The sequence below is a fragment of the Adiantum capillus-veneris genome, chromosome 15 (genome assembly GCF_014529385.1).
Source record: "Adiantum capillus-veneris isolate H3 chromosome 15, ASM1452938v2, whole genome shotgun sequence".
NCBI lineage: Eukaryota > Viridiplantae > Streptophyta > Polypodiopsida > Polypodiales > Pteridaceae > Adiantum > Adiantum capillus-veneris.
Window position 1 is genome coordinate 87,154,878 of NC_140945.1, and position 12,668 is coordinate 87,167,545.

At 40.7% G+C, this 12,668-nt stretch overlaps 1 pseudogene; it reads right to left on the bottom strand.

Moving 5' to 3' along the window:
• Positions 1-11,707: 11,707 nt before the first annotated feature.
• On the bottom strand, positions 11,708-12,323 carry LOC147441019 (glycine-rich RNA-binding protein 4, mitochondrial pseudogene; annotated as a pseudogene).
• Positions 12,324-12,668: the final 345 nt, after the last annotated feature.

The following is a 12,668-nucleotide window of genomic DNA, read 5'->3' on the forward strand; positions in this document are numbered from 1 at the left end:
CTTTCTAGAAGGTATGATCTACCCAAGGAAGGGGAGGGAAGTGCTAGTGAAATCCATCATTCGCTTGCTTCTCTCTTAACCTTCCTCCCTCCCTGACCTCTTAACCTCTTAATCTTAGGAAATCTATATATATAACCCTACACTGAAACCCCAAAAAAAAAAAGAGCAAGAGCTTGGGACCAAAAAAATCTGGTCCATAACCGAAAACTCTTAATGACACTTCATGTACAATGACACGGCCCTTATCATATTTGCAAACTAGCCAGAATCTATTTGTATGTACAGATATGGCTAGTACGCTAGAGTCATTCACTCCTACCTTAGGTGAGAGGTACCCTCTTTACTTTTCTCAAGTGTTTCACATGGTCTACCTTGTGCTTACCTCTGAATGGGATTTGGTAGATACACTAGCGGGTGAGAAAAATTTTACAAAATTAGAATGGCTGATACGTCTCTTGACCACGACTAATCCCTACTCAGTAGAGAACGTCACTCCGATTGCACAAGCTTATCCTTTTGAGCAAGATGAATATCCACGCCTAATGACCTTCTTAGTGAACCTTTGTGCATTTGATGATGAGAAATATTTACATGATTTCACGGATGGGACACATGGTTTCACTGAGGATGACTTTGTTTATCTTGACGATGATGAGGATAGAGGTCTAGACTTAGAACTACCAACTCATCTATATAATATCCTATTTCCTTGACCCTATAGGGGGGTGCAAATAAATAGATTAAGGATATTTATGTTGTTTTTATTTTGTTCAATAAGGGTTGGTACCTTTTCCCATTGATGTGTACCTAGAAGTATTTCCTAGTGTTTTCTAGTGTGTAGAGGAACGCATTGCAGTAGCTGGGCTTTTGAACATCAGGCAATCTTTTTCCATCCCACTCATCAAATGGAGCACGATGGCCATTACAAACAGGTGTTTCTTGTCCATTATCGTTGCTTGTTATCTTATTTATTATCCATTTTTGTCTGCTTTTATCGTGATTGGTACCAAAATGTTCAACACATTTACTTAGTATTAGACATTAGATTCAATATGATTTTATGTCATAATCTATTGTTAGGTTTAATAATCAATAAGTGTAGCTAAGCTAGTTTGACCAAGGTAGGGCGTTGGAGATCTTTAAGACCATAAGAGATACCTTCCTAATTTTCAATGGTTACCTTAAGCTCTTAATCTGATATTATGAAGCAGGGTGTGCAGGGTGTCAGTGCTTTCTTGTGAGCTTAATTCCTCCTAACCTTTAGCTTAAGTATTATAATGGGAGTTTGACTATTGTGATGAGCTTGGGAAGTGTAAGAATGTCAAAATGATCCCCCAAAGTTACAAAATGAAAATGCAATGAAAGAAAAACAACCAAAAAAACAAAACAAAAGTGCCAACAATATAAAACCTTAAGCAGAAGAAAAATCCAGGTTTGATTTGGTACTTCACTCACATGTATTGCTTATTGTACTAGAGCCCTAGAGGTTCTCAGTGTAGGTGCTTTTCCTTGAGAAGCACAAATCCCCAAGCATGCAAAATAAGCACACACGTCAAATGACTTTGAATCAATGTGAACAAAAGAGAGCCCAAAAGATCAATTAAGGCTCTATGTGAAAACAAAGCATCTATCATAAACACTTTGGGGGGTCAAACAAAGAAAACCATCGATTTCATGTGCGATTTTCAACTAGACATTCTTCTAGGTATATCCTCTAGTGAGTCCTGAGACATGAAACACGCTACTTTCACGATTAAACAACTTAATTGACCATAGAGAATCGAGAACACGTCCATGGGCCACTACTCTCATCAAGATGTTTAACTACTACGAGACCCATCCGGATGGACCCACCAAGTTCTTACTTTCGAACACACCTTCCTGATGTAAATACCAAGGTCCGAATTTACATCAGAAAGGGGGGCGTGTTAACTTTGGTCATCCACATTATTATTGAGCTATGGGCCAGGCTTGTTAGCTCCACATGTGTATTCAGGGGTGTGATCGCCGATGATAGACGCACGCCACATTTAGTATAGAGAGAGAGAGAGAGAGAGAAAGAATACTAACTGTCGGCCAAGTGTGGGCGTCCAACTGTGGTTGAGACAACTCACATAAGGGCTTGTAACGTTTGATCTCCTTCTCTGCAATGTGGACTCTTGTTGTGTGTGAGTGTTTGAGAGCGTGTGTATGTGAGCGAGGGTGAGCGAGCGACCTTACGACGACGACGAAGCGATTGAGCAACAACGACGACGGGCTCCCTCTTCACGGCGACGCAAGATTCGTGCTATGATAGAAAGACAGAGGTGAGTGACACACCGTTTGCGTTCGTGAGATTCCCCGCACACGGCCCACACACGGATTGTGTGTTTCCACGCTTAGTGGCTCATATACAGCGCACATCAAGTCCCCTACGATACGACACGAAGCATGCACGACCCTCTCTTAGCTATCTTTCCAAAACACATACAGAACGCATGCCAAGGCTAAGTAAGAGGAAGAGCTTCCCTCACCTTTATTTATAGTAGCACATGGAGATCATGCCAACGAATTTGTGAACAGAGTATCCTCCATACGTCGCTTACAAGATCCGTTCAAGGACCAAGATAGTCAACTACACATACCAAGTATTAGGGGTAAATGACAGAGGCACGTGAAGGAAAGACAAAGAGAAAGACATATGAAATACCATATTGCGGCACGAATCAGCAAATGGGAGCCCCATGCTTGAAGAGCATGCAGATTACACCACCTACAAGAGGCTAAGCTGATGGTGTAGGGGAGAGGGAAAGAGGGGGAAAGGGGATTCAGCTACTATAAGGACGAGTCAGCTACCTCTTTTAGAGTGCTAATCATATGTCCATCACTCTGCACACTACTATAATCACCAAGATTAGCTAATGAAACACCTGCTAAATGATTCATATGAAACCAGATATTCTCTTGCTTTGCATGAGCCATAGGAAAAGCAAGAGATGATCCTGCTTGCATTTGAGCAATCCTATTTAGAGCCCTGCGCTACTCAACAAATCATAACCATCATAGCATCTCGTTTCTTATCATGCCTCCCACCTTGCTGAAGAAGTTTCTCACAAGAATCAGAACCTGTGGAGGAAAGAGGAACCTGCAAGTGGCCATACTTGTCCTTGAAAGCCTTTATCATCAATAGGATGAAAAATTAGCCACCTGAATGTCCAAAAACAAAAAAAAAATTTCATGATCCATAATCCATGATGCCATAGTCTATCCATGGGAAGATATATGTATTGCATGAGAGTTACTCCTTGAACTATTTAAAGCTCTAACATGTGACAATACAAAGTTATTAAAAAGAATATGATGTAGGGTACCAAAAGAAAGACACCCTCCCAGCCGCTTTCACCCGATCAAATAAGGAGAGAAGGAGATAAAAAAATAATATGATGAGACTATCGATAGGTACTATCCGTAGCAAGTGTTTGGGTGGGGGTCTGCAACAAAGCTTTAGCAATTTTGAAATTTTGCTATTTTGAGCGGATCCAATTTGGCGATTTTTTTTGAATGTCACCTTGTTGAAGACCATGCTCCTCAACCTTGAAAGTTTGATATACAAGAGCTACATGATTCAAAGTAGCCAAGTCTTGGCCAAGGACTAATATTCTAGATGCATTATCAAGAGGATTAATCAATTTCTTTCCATTGTGAATGAAATCTGAATCATCCAAACCAGAAATAAACCCATCAATCTCAACGGAAGCTGTGAAAGGCCAAGGTTTCCATGACATTGAGAATCTATTTCCTAGAGATGATGTATAACCCTCTAGCATAAGCTTTCTTCGCCTCGAGTCTCCATCAGAAGCATGGCCAATTAAGGGACCCACAATGCTTCTCACAAATTTATTCCAATAGAGGGAGATTCCCATCCATTGCTCTCTGATAAAAAAAGAATCAAACTTGTTGCATGTCAATTGAACTAAAACAACCAACTTTGGCAAGCAATCAATCAGTGGATTTGCTATGAAGACTCTTGCATAATGTGCAATCACATTATTTTGAAAAGAGTCAATAATCACTTTGTAACCCTCCTCGCCATTTCCAACAAGTACCACAAAGTTGGATTGCAAAACTGGTTTTCCTTTTTGCCACAAAATCCGAGTAAATGATCATCCCGTGCTACCCAACGAATCATTCTTTTGACGACGGTTTCATCTTTAGCAATAATTACTGGCACACTTCCCATACGAAGTCCATTTTTTTCATGTGAGAAGTGTAAATTTCAGCCAAATGCTTGAATATATCCTCTCTCAGGCCTGTTCGATAAGAAAGAGATTTCGAGTAGCCTGCATGGTGGTTGACAAATTTGGACCTTCAAGATTCAAGGAAAGAAAATTATGCAACCGAGTACCTCCCCAAATCTTTATAGCCTCAAAGAGATTCTTTGTTGTTTCTGAGTACCGCTTTCTTGCATTTTCTCTTTCCATGTTTTGAGAAATATCCACAAGAAAGTTCCATAAGGCCTCTTTCCCTTCAAAAAGGCCATACTTATGAGCATTGACTATGTCATGGCAAAACTTCTTCACATCTCCTCTTTTCATTGCTTCAAATGTGCTTTCTTGAAGACTTCAAACCTTGACACTTAAGGCTGCAACTCTTGTTTTGGTGAACCAAACCTGCCTTTTAAGTTTCCTAACCATCTTTCCCTTGGCTCTTGCAATCTGTAAAATTTCTGAGTGGGTCATGAAATCCAATCTTCTTCCATCTCCGGTCCCACGAGAGCCTCTATTTTGCATTGATTTGTCTTCTCGATACAAACGCATGCGAAAGTCTTTCTCTTTGGGGATTGTAGTGCACTTGTACATTGAAAAGTTTCAAAGGGAACCCCATGAGGATTTACTCGTTTGCAATCTTTATGACGAAATGTCCCTCAGATACACACAAGCACCTCTTTAAACAAAAATGTGGCCATCGTAGTTGGCTCACAATCCCAACAACCACCTCCTTTGTAGTCATCCAAGAAAGGTTTCAAATCAAACATCTTGTCTTCAACCTTATAAGTGTCTTGCCAAAATCTCCAACAAAGAGTGGGTAGCAAATAATTTTTTGCATATTGTGCATAGACACATTAAGTATACAATCTTCCTCCTTTATTCAAACATGAAAATGATTATATAAAGATAGATACCTAATGCATTTTGTGACGCATTTGTGTTACTGTCATTGCAAGGCTCTACAATACATTAAAAATACACTTGAAATGTTGAACACACTAATCATTTTTCATGTAAAAAGAAAAAAGATTTTCTACTCACCTAATTAGTTTGCATTTGAAGAAACCATGTAAGTTCCTTTGTTCTTGTCTTCAATCGGCACTTTGCTTGGACGGCCCACCTTTGCTATCTTTTCATCAATGTCTCCATTAGCCGCTTTGATACGAAGCTTGGACTTCACATGTTCAATCATGCATTGGCCAATCCATCCCGTTTTTGGAAACAAAGGAATCCATTTCTTGTCCAAACTACATTCCACAAATATTTTTAACAAATTCTCATACTCTCCAAGAGTGTCAAGAACAACACTAAAGATGGGAGAATTGTCCCTTTCAAAGGTGGAAACTTCAAGCAAGGCTTCATCCACCTTCTCCTTATTTTTTGACTTCATGTCCACTTTTGAGAGCTCTGCCATTTCATTGTCGTGCTTCTGCTTTCTTCTTTTGCCCACTCCAAGGTGGCGGCGATGAGCCATTTTGTTGATCTGTGAGTGTAGAAAGTTAGAAATTGTATCAGCCCTCCTTGCCCGAATGGATTTTCACATTCGACACACCAAAGTTGGAACATAGCTTTCCCATCCTTATCTTTTGACATAAACTCAAACCTATCATGACGCTCCATGGCTTTAAGTTTCTCTTTAGCAACCTTGACATCTCCTTCCCACTTTCTAACCTCCTTTGTAGAGGCTAAAGTGCTCTTTAGCATCTTGTGTGAGGTGATAGCCACATCTTCACACATAGGAATCTCATCATTACCAACACTAGGTATTTGGTAATGTATATGAGGATCATTGCTAGAGCTCAAGGTAGGTGGATCATTGCTTAAACCCATGGAATCCACTTGTGGATGCTTGCATGCATTACTTTTCGCTTTTTCCCGAATTGTCACCTCCTCCACTTCAACTTCCCACCTCTCCTCTTGTGATGGTGCTAAAGGAAGCATTTTGGACCCTCCCAAAAACACAAAGTCATCACAAAATATCTTGTTACAAGCAATTTCTGCTCTCAAGTCTTTGTAAGTACCTCCGAACATTTAATTACCTTGGCAAGAACAACTTTAAGGCCAAAATCCCCATTAAGGGGAATGTTTTCGTAACATTGTGTAATGTCAGCGGTAAAGATGTGGAAGATATGTTGAGAAAAGTTAAGTGATACCTCCGTAGAGTTTTTAGTAAGCCAAAAGGGGTTATACTAGACATGTAAGAAGTCTTGGCAGATTTTCTGTTTAGTGGCACAAATAAGCTCAAATTCAGATAAAATAAGGTCAATGCAAAAAGTAATATCCTTGGTGATATCGATAAAGATACAATTGAAGGCATCAAATATCCACCTGAATTTATGCTTATGGATTTTATAAGTGGAAAAAAGCACTAGAAGCTTATTGTTCAGCACAGAATAGCCAGGCAGCCCTAAGTGATTAGCAATTTTATTGGAAATAGTTTGAGGTGTAGCATTAATATGACAGAAATCCTTACCAGATACATGAGCGGCTTTCCAAGCAAGGTATTTTCAAACAATAGTGGGACAGTTAGAGCTTTTGTCGAGCCCAACAACAAACCATTTATCAGAGATCTTTTGAAAATCAGGAGTTAGCTGTGAAGTAAGCCAAGAGTCATCAGATGATAGCCATTTATTAGGAAGTTGTGAAATATGAAGGAAGCATTCATTCACCACTTCCCTTAAGTCCGGTAGGACTGTCATCTCCAGTCGGAGAGCACTGACAAGGTCAGTGAGACAGCTAAGTATAGTTGATAAGGCAAGGTATGGGTTTTTGGGAAAGTTAGGTATATGATTGAGCCCTTTGGCCAAAAAAATTTGTATTTTAAACTTTTCAATAATACTAAGATCATAAGTGCAAACATGGTTACCAAAATCCTCAAAATTTCTACAAAAAGAGGTAAAAATTGATCACATGTACAATGAGGGACAGAATCCTGCCGAAGAAAGTCATTGTTATAGATCAAACTTTTTATGGGATGATGATATTTTCATCCTATGAGTATATTGTCGAGCAATTTGTGATTACCAAAAAATAGATCAAAAGCACTCACAAAAAAGATTTTTTGGTTGAACCAATCGAGGCGTGCATTGTAAAAGAGACAGTGTAAGTAGATGAAACCATTTTCCGGATCCACTTTGTTGAGAGTTCTTCTTCCGCAAGGGTTTGTAGCAACCTGCAATATAACCAAAGATTAAAATTCAGGGAAGTTTCTTATGGGGGAGATCTGTCTCTTCCTCTTGTAAAGCTACGAACTTTTCCTCGGTTAGAGGATGAGCTAGGTGTTAAGAAAGAATTGAAGGAGTTGGGGGTGATCAAAAAGTTAGTCCTTTTGAGAGTTGGGGAGTCATCCTCATCAATACATGGTTTAAGAAGACTAGTGATGAGCTTAACACCTTTAAAGTTAGCATAAGTAGTTAAGTAAATGTCAAATTCATCAGCTTTTAACTCTTTCAAGATATCAAGCATGAGCCCACGGAAGATGTTGAAGGCAATCTATGCGATTACAATCTGCTTAGCCTGGCACCTAGCCAAGAGAAAATGAGGGAAAGATAGTCCACAGGTTTCTCCGGGAAAAGTAAGTCCAAATGGTTGAGAATAAACCAGATTGTATGATCAAACCACATGATGTTGGATTCACAAGAGGCTTTAGGGTCAAGAAATCTGCGGGCACATTTCACATAAGGACAAAAGACGTTCCAGGTGGACTCAGTATAAAAATCAGGGTTACTCTTAGCGAATTCCATGTTTCCTTTGGTGTGAATGTACAGACCTATATTAGAGGGGCACTTGGAGTGGTCGATGAGATTGAGGTTGAATGGTGCTTTGATTAGCTCACCTTTATCCAAGAATTGCACTCCTTTCAAAATCTTGAGTCTGCAATCTTCCACAGTAGAGGCAGGGAGGTTGGCAAGATAAACCCAGGTTTCACTTAAAATAAGTGCTAAGAAAACTTTGTTGGGCAAGACCCAAAGCTGATGGTCAACCCCGAGGATTCAATTTTATTTCACCAAGACTTTGCTTTTGGCCCAGACAGGAAATTAGAGATGAGGGGCACCAATCTCTAGGAAGTTTTGGGCTAGGAAGATTACTCTGATAAACCTTAAAGCTTCAGGGAAAACAATTTGAAGATTCCACCAAGTTGTAGAATAGGGGGAGTGGTTGGAGAACAGAGAAAAGAAGATTAAGCCAATAATTTCTAAGAAAGTTGATAGTTGGCACCAGAGGAGGAGAATGAGCTCTCTTGCGTATTGCGAGATAATAGAGGAAAACTGGGCAATGTATTGGGAAATTAAATTTATACTCATGGAGTCTTGTCCAAAGTTGCTAAAATCTTAACCCAATATGATTTGACCAACAAACAATCATTTTCTCTATTTCAGTGACAAACCTAGAAAAAATGTTAATTTCTATGAAATTTTTATCTTTCTTATACGAGGAATCATGGCAAATTACAAAAGAGACCAAAAAAGTACCGAATGACTGCTTGTTGTGTTGAGGTGCACGGTGCTCTCTCTCGTGTTGAGTAGTTTGCACCATTGCATGAGGTGCTTCTTGTGCCTATCATCGGCATGCAGCCGAGGGACGTGTGCAAAGCATGAGCAGGAGCAGTATTAGTAGCAAATGGAGTTGTGCATGCAGGAGCACTAGGCAATGTGGTGGTAAATGGTTCGCAAGGGGGTCAGAGCAGGAATGATCCACAGTTCCTGCTCTATAGCTGAAGGCGTACTATAATGACTGTTAAGTTTATTAGCAAGACAGAAGTCGAATTACTTGCTATTGATACTAGGTCCAGCTGTAGTAGCCGTTATAATAGTACCCTGCATTTCTAGCGAGTTGGATTGAATGTTGTGGGCTCTCTGCTTTCATGTGAGTGACCCAAAACCTCCCACAATTTCCCATTTTCGTATGCGTGCGGAGACAAGCGCATGTGCGCATGCACTGCTTAGATACATTGGTACATTTTCCTGGTATGACTTCTTGTCCAAAGCCCAAGCCCAGATCGAGCACTCATGCATGGCCCAAGTGGCGCCTTCCTCATGCATAACCTCCAGATGGCGCCCCCTTCTATGCTCGCGCTGCTCGTCGATTGCAGACAGACCCTTTTTTTCCATGTTAATAGCTCAAAGCTATTTTTTTTAGGCCCTGTTTGGCGACCGGTCCCACCCCACTTCTAAGTTTACCCTTTTTATAAATTAGGGTAGTATTACGGAGTAATGGGCTTGCTATACCTGGGTGATCAATTTTTTGATTGCCTTTCTTTCCCTCTACTTAAAAGTCTCCTTCATTTGCGATTTCTTTTTGCAGGCCAAGGGCAGCGGCAATAAGAAGAGACACATCAGAATCTTCGCATTCTATGCACTCTTTGCCTAAAGCTAAACAGAATGCTATGGACATTGCTACGCTCTTCACTCTGATCTCCCTTGACCCTCACCCTGTGTAACACGGGTCTTCAACAGCTCTCTCTCTCTCCCTCTCTCCGTGTCTGTGCTTTAATCCAGCAATCTATCTCGGTTTCAATTTTAATCTGCGTAGCCTAGAAGATAGAACCTGCGCAGGAATTGTTCCACGATTTATCTAAATGGCCAATCTCATTGATATGACCACACTCAAGGAGATTGAATCTAGGATACATCACACCCAGCTAAACCAACGCTCTAATGCCATGCTTGTTTTCCTCTTGTAGGCTTGGGATGGTTGGGCTATTTTGAGGGGGATAGCAATACAAGCTCTATAGGCCTTCACATCAAGAAGTGTGGGTAAGGGTTGCAGCAAACCCTATGACGCTACTTTTTTTGGGCAAGTATTTTATAGATGTAACCCTATTGCAGGTAATGGTTATTCACTCAATATTTAAGTAGCATATTTTGGGAATTTGAAGGGGTACTTCAGGAATTTCCACAAATTAGAGGAGTATTTTGACAATTTGTCCTAAGTTTTACTATAGTCTCGTCTTCCTGGTGGTAGGGCTCATGATTTATCACTTGTTAAAAATGCATTATTTTTTATTGCCTGAGCACATAGAAGATATTCATTCCAAGGAGGTTTTCTCTCCTTCGTGCTTCTCTCAAGCTACGTCTGTGAACTTGCCCCAGTCTGCAAACTTACCCCAGGCTCGATCTCATAGTTTGATCATCAATATTGAGTGTCTCTCTCTCTCTCTCTCTCTCTCTCTCTCTCTCTCTCTCTCTCTCTCCCTCTCTCCCATTGCAGGCCTCGTGATTTTATCACTTTTCTTTCCTCTTGTTTTCACTTGTATTATTTACAGTTTTATTGATGGAATCTATTGTTTTTGGGTGATAATTTTTTTCTAGACATTCAAACTTCAGGCCCACTTCATGCTTCAAGCCAAATAATAAACAAAAAGCAAGAAATAAATCTTTGTTACTAAGGGTGCAAATTAGCTAGAACAAACACGGGTAACATCCTCTCATTTTGTCGCATGTACAATCCAAGAGCAAATTAACTACCACAAAGACTACATGTTAAAAGCTTAAAAGCTATGGAAAACTTTAAAAATGAAGCCAAATCTTGAGTGAGGAACGAGCCCTCACCTTTTATGTTGCTAACATTTTGCGAGAAGCTATCAACGTTTTGATGGTCGAGAACAAGTACCTACATAACCAAACAAACATGATTTTATTACCTTGTATACAAAAAATTCTTCTCAAATTGCATAAACTTCATCTTAAATAACATCTACAAACACAACAACAATCGCAACAACCTCTTCGACTTATATAGGTCGTGCTGCTTCCGTGAAAGTAAGAGCCAAGCAGCATTGAAGCCTATGATGCAGGAAATGTCAAGGAAAGGAGTCCTACTAGTTTTGAAATAATCTTTAAAGTGAGCACAACACATAGCAAACAATCAACGCAACATAATGCGACATCAAATGAGGCCTCTCCACTTTCAAGATCACAAGCAGCAACTAAACGGATTATTTACACTAAGTATTTACACTAAACGAGGGCAGACTATTTACAGAGGCAGACATTGACGAAGCTCTTTAGTACGGATGCAATACTTTCCTGGACAATGCCCAATGCTGGGCATTTTCGGACATGGATGATGATGATGATTTTAGTCTTTCACTTTACTTCATTGTTTTTGGATTGGATCCACCAAGATCATATCAATTTGGTCTCATAAGTCATTTTGGCTTTTTGGAGGCGTTTATACAACATTTCATTTATCTCTCTCTCTCTCTCTCTCTCTCTCTCTCTCTCTCTCTCTCTCTCTCTCTCTCTCTCTTGAAAACAGAAACATTTCACTTTTTAAAGCTTTGCATGCAGGACACCATCGACAAATGCATACATGAGCCAGTTGCAAGAGGTTTGGATACTATAAAACCTACATAAGGAAAACCCGATAGGTTGCAAGAAAGAGCTGCCCCATTCATACTACCACAGCCTCCACAGAGAAGAAAAGGGTTCAAAAAATTCTATGCATGCAGAGCTGTTCAGTGGTACAAAGCTGGTAACATCCCTTTAATAGTGTGAAAAAAAGAGCAATTCTAAGCTCTGGATATATCATACATGCGAATGCGCTACAACAAGGATAATCCATCCAGGCATTCAAGTCTCCTTACTGATTCGACGTGCTTGCATCTAGTGATGGTATCGAGCCCCAGTCATCATCGGCGGGAGCAGACTCAGAGGAATCCAAGGCGAAGCTAGACCCAAACCCACTACCACTGCCAAAGTCTGACGAAGGACGCACAGGGCGAGTAGACGCTCGATCTACGCGGATAGCTCGGCCATCAAGATTATGATCATTAAGTTTCGACAAAGCTGTATCTGCGTCTTCCTCCTTGTAATAAGTGACAAAACCAAAGCCACGAGAGCGCCCTGTCTCTTTGTCCATGATAATCTTTGCGTCTTCCACCTCGCCATGTGCACCAAAGACCTCCCGTAAGCCATCTTCCGTGGTGCGGAAGGAAATGCCTCCAACGAACATATTGCTGCCCTCGACTGTGTATGTGCGCATGGACATCAGTGAGGAGGGAGCTTGATAGAGCCTGCCCCGTAGACTCTGATCCAATCCCCACAACAGAAGGCGCTTACTTGCCTGTGCCATCTATGCCTTCTCTATGACTTCTGCTAGGCCTCTACCTTCTGTTGGCCTTCTACAACCCTCTCTCTCTCTCTCTCTCTCTCTCTCTCTCTCTCTCTCTCTCTCTCTCTCTCTCTCTCTCTCTCTCTCTCTCTCTCTCTCTCTCTCTCTCTCTCTCTCTCTCTGTGTGTGTGTGTGTGTGTGTGTGTGTGTGTGTGTGTAGTCGGGCGTGTACGTGTGAGCATGCAATCTGAAAATGAGCCTTTCAAAACCCCAGCTTTCTGTGTTTGACGACGTGGTACAAAGCTTGAAATCATGCAGCCAAGTAGCTCAAACCTAGACACACACACACACACACACAGAGAGAGA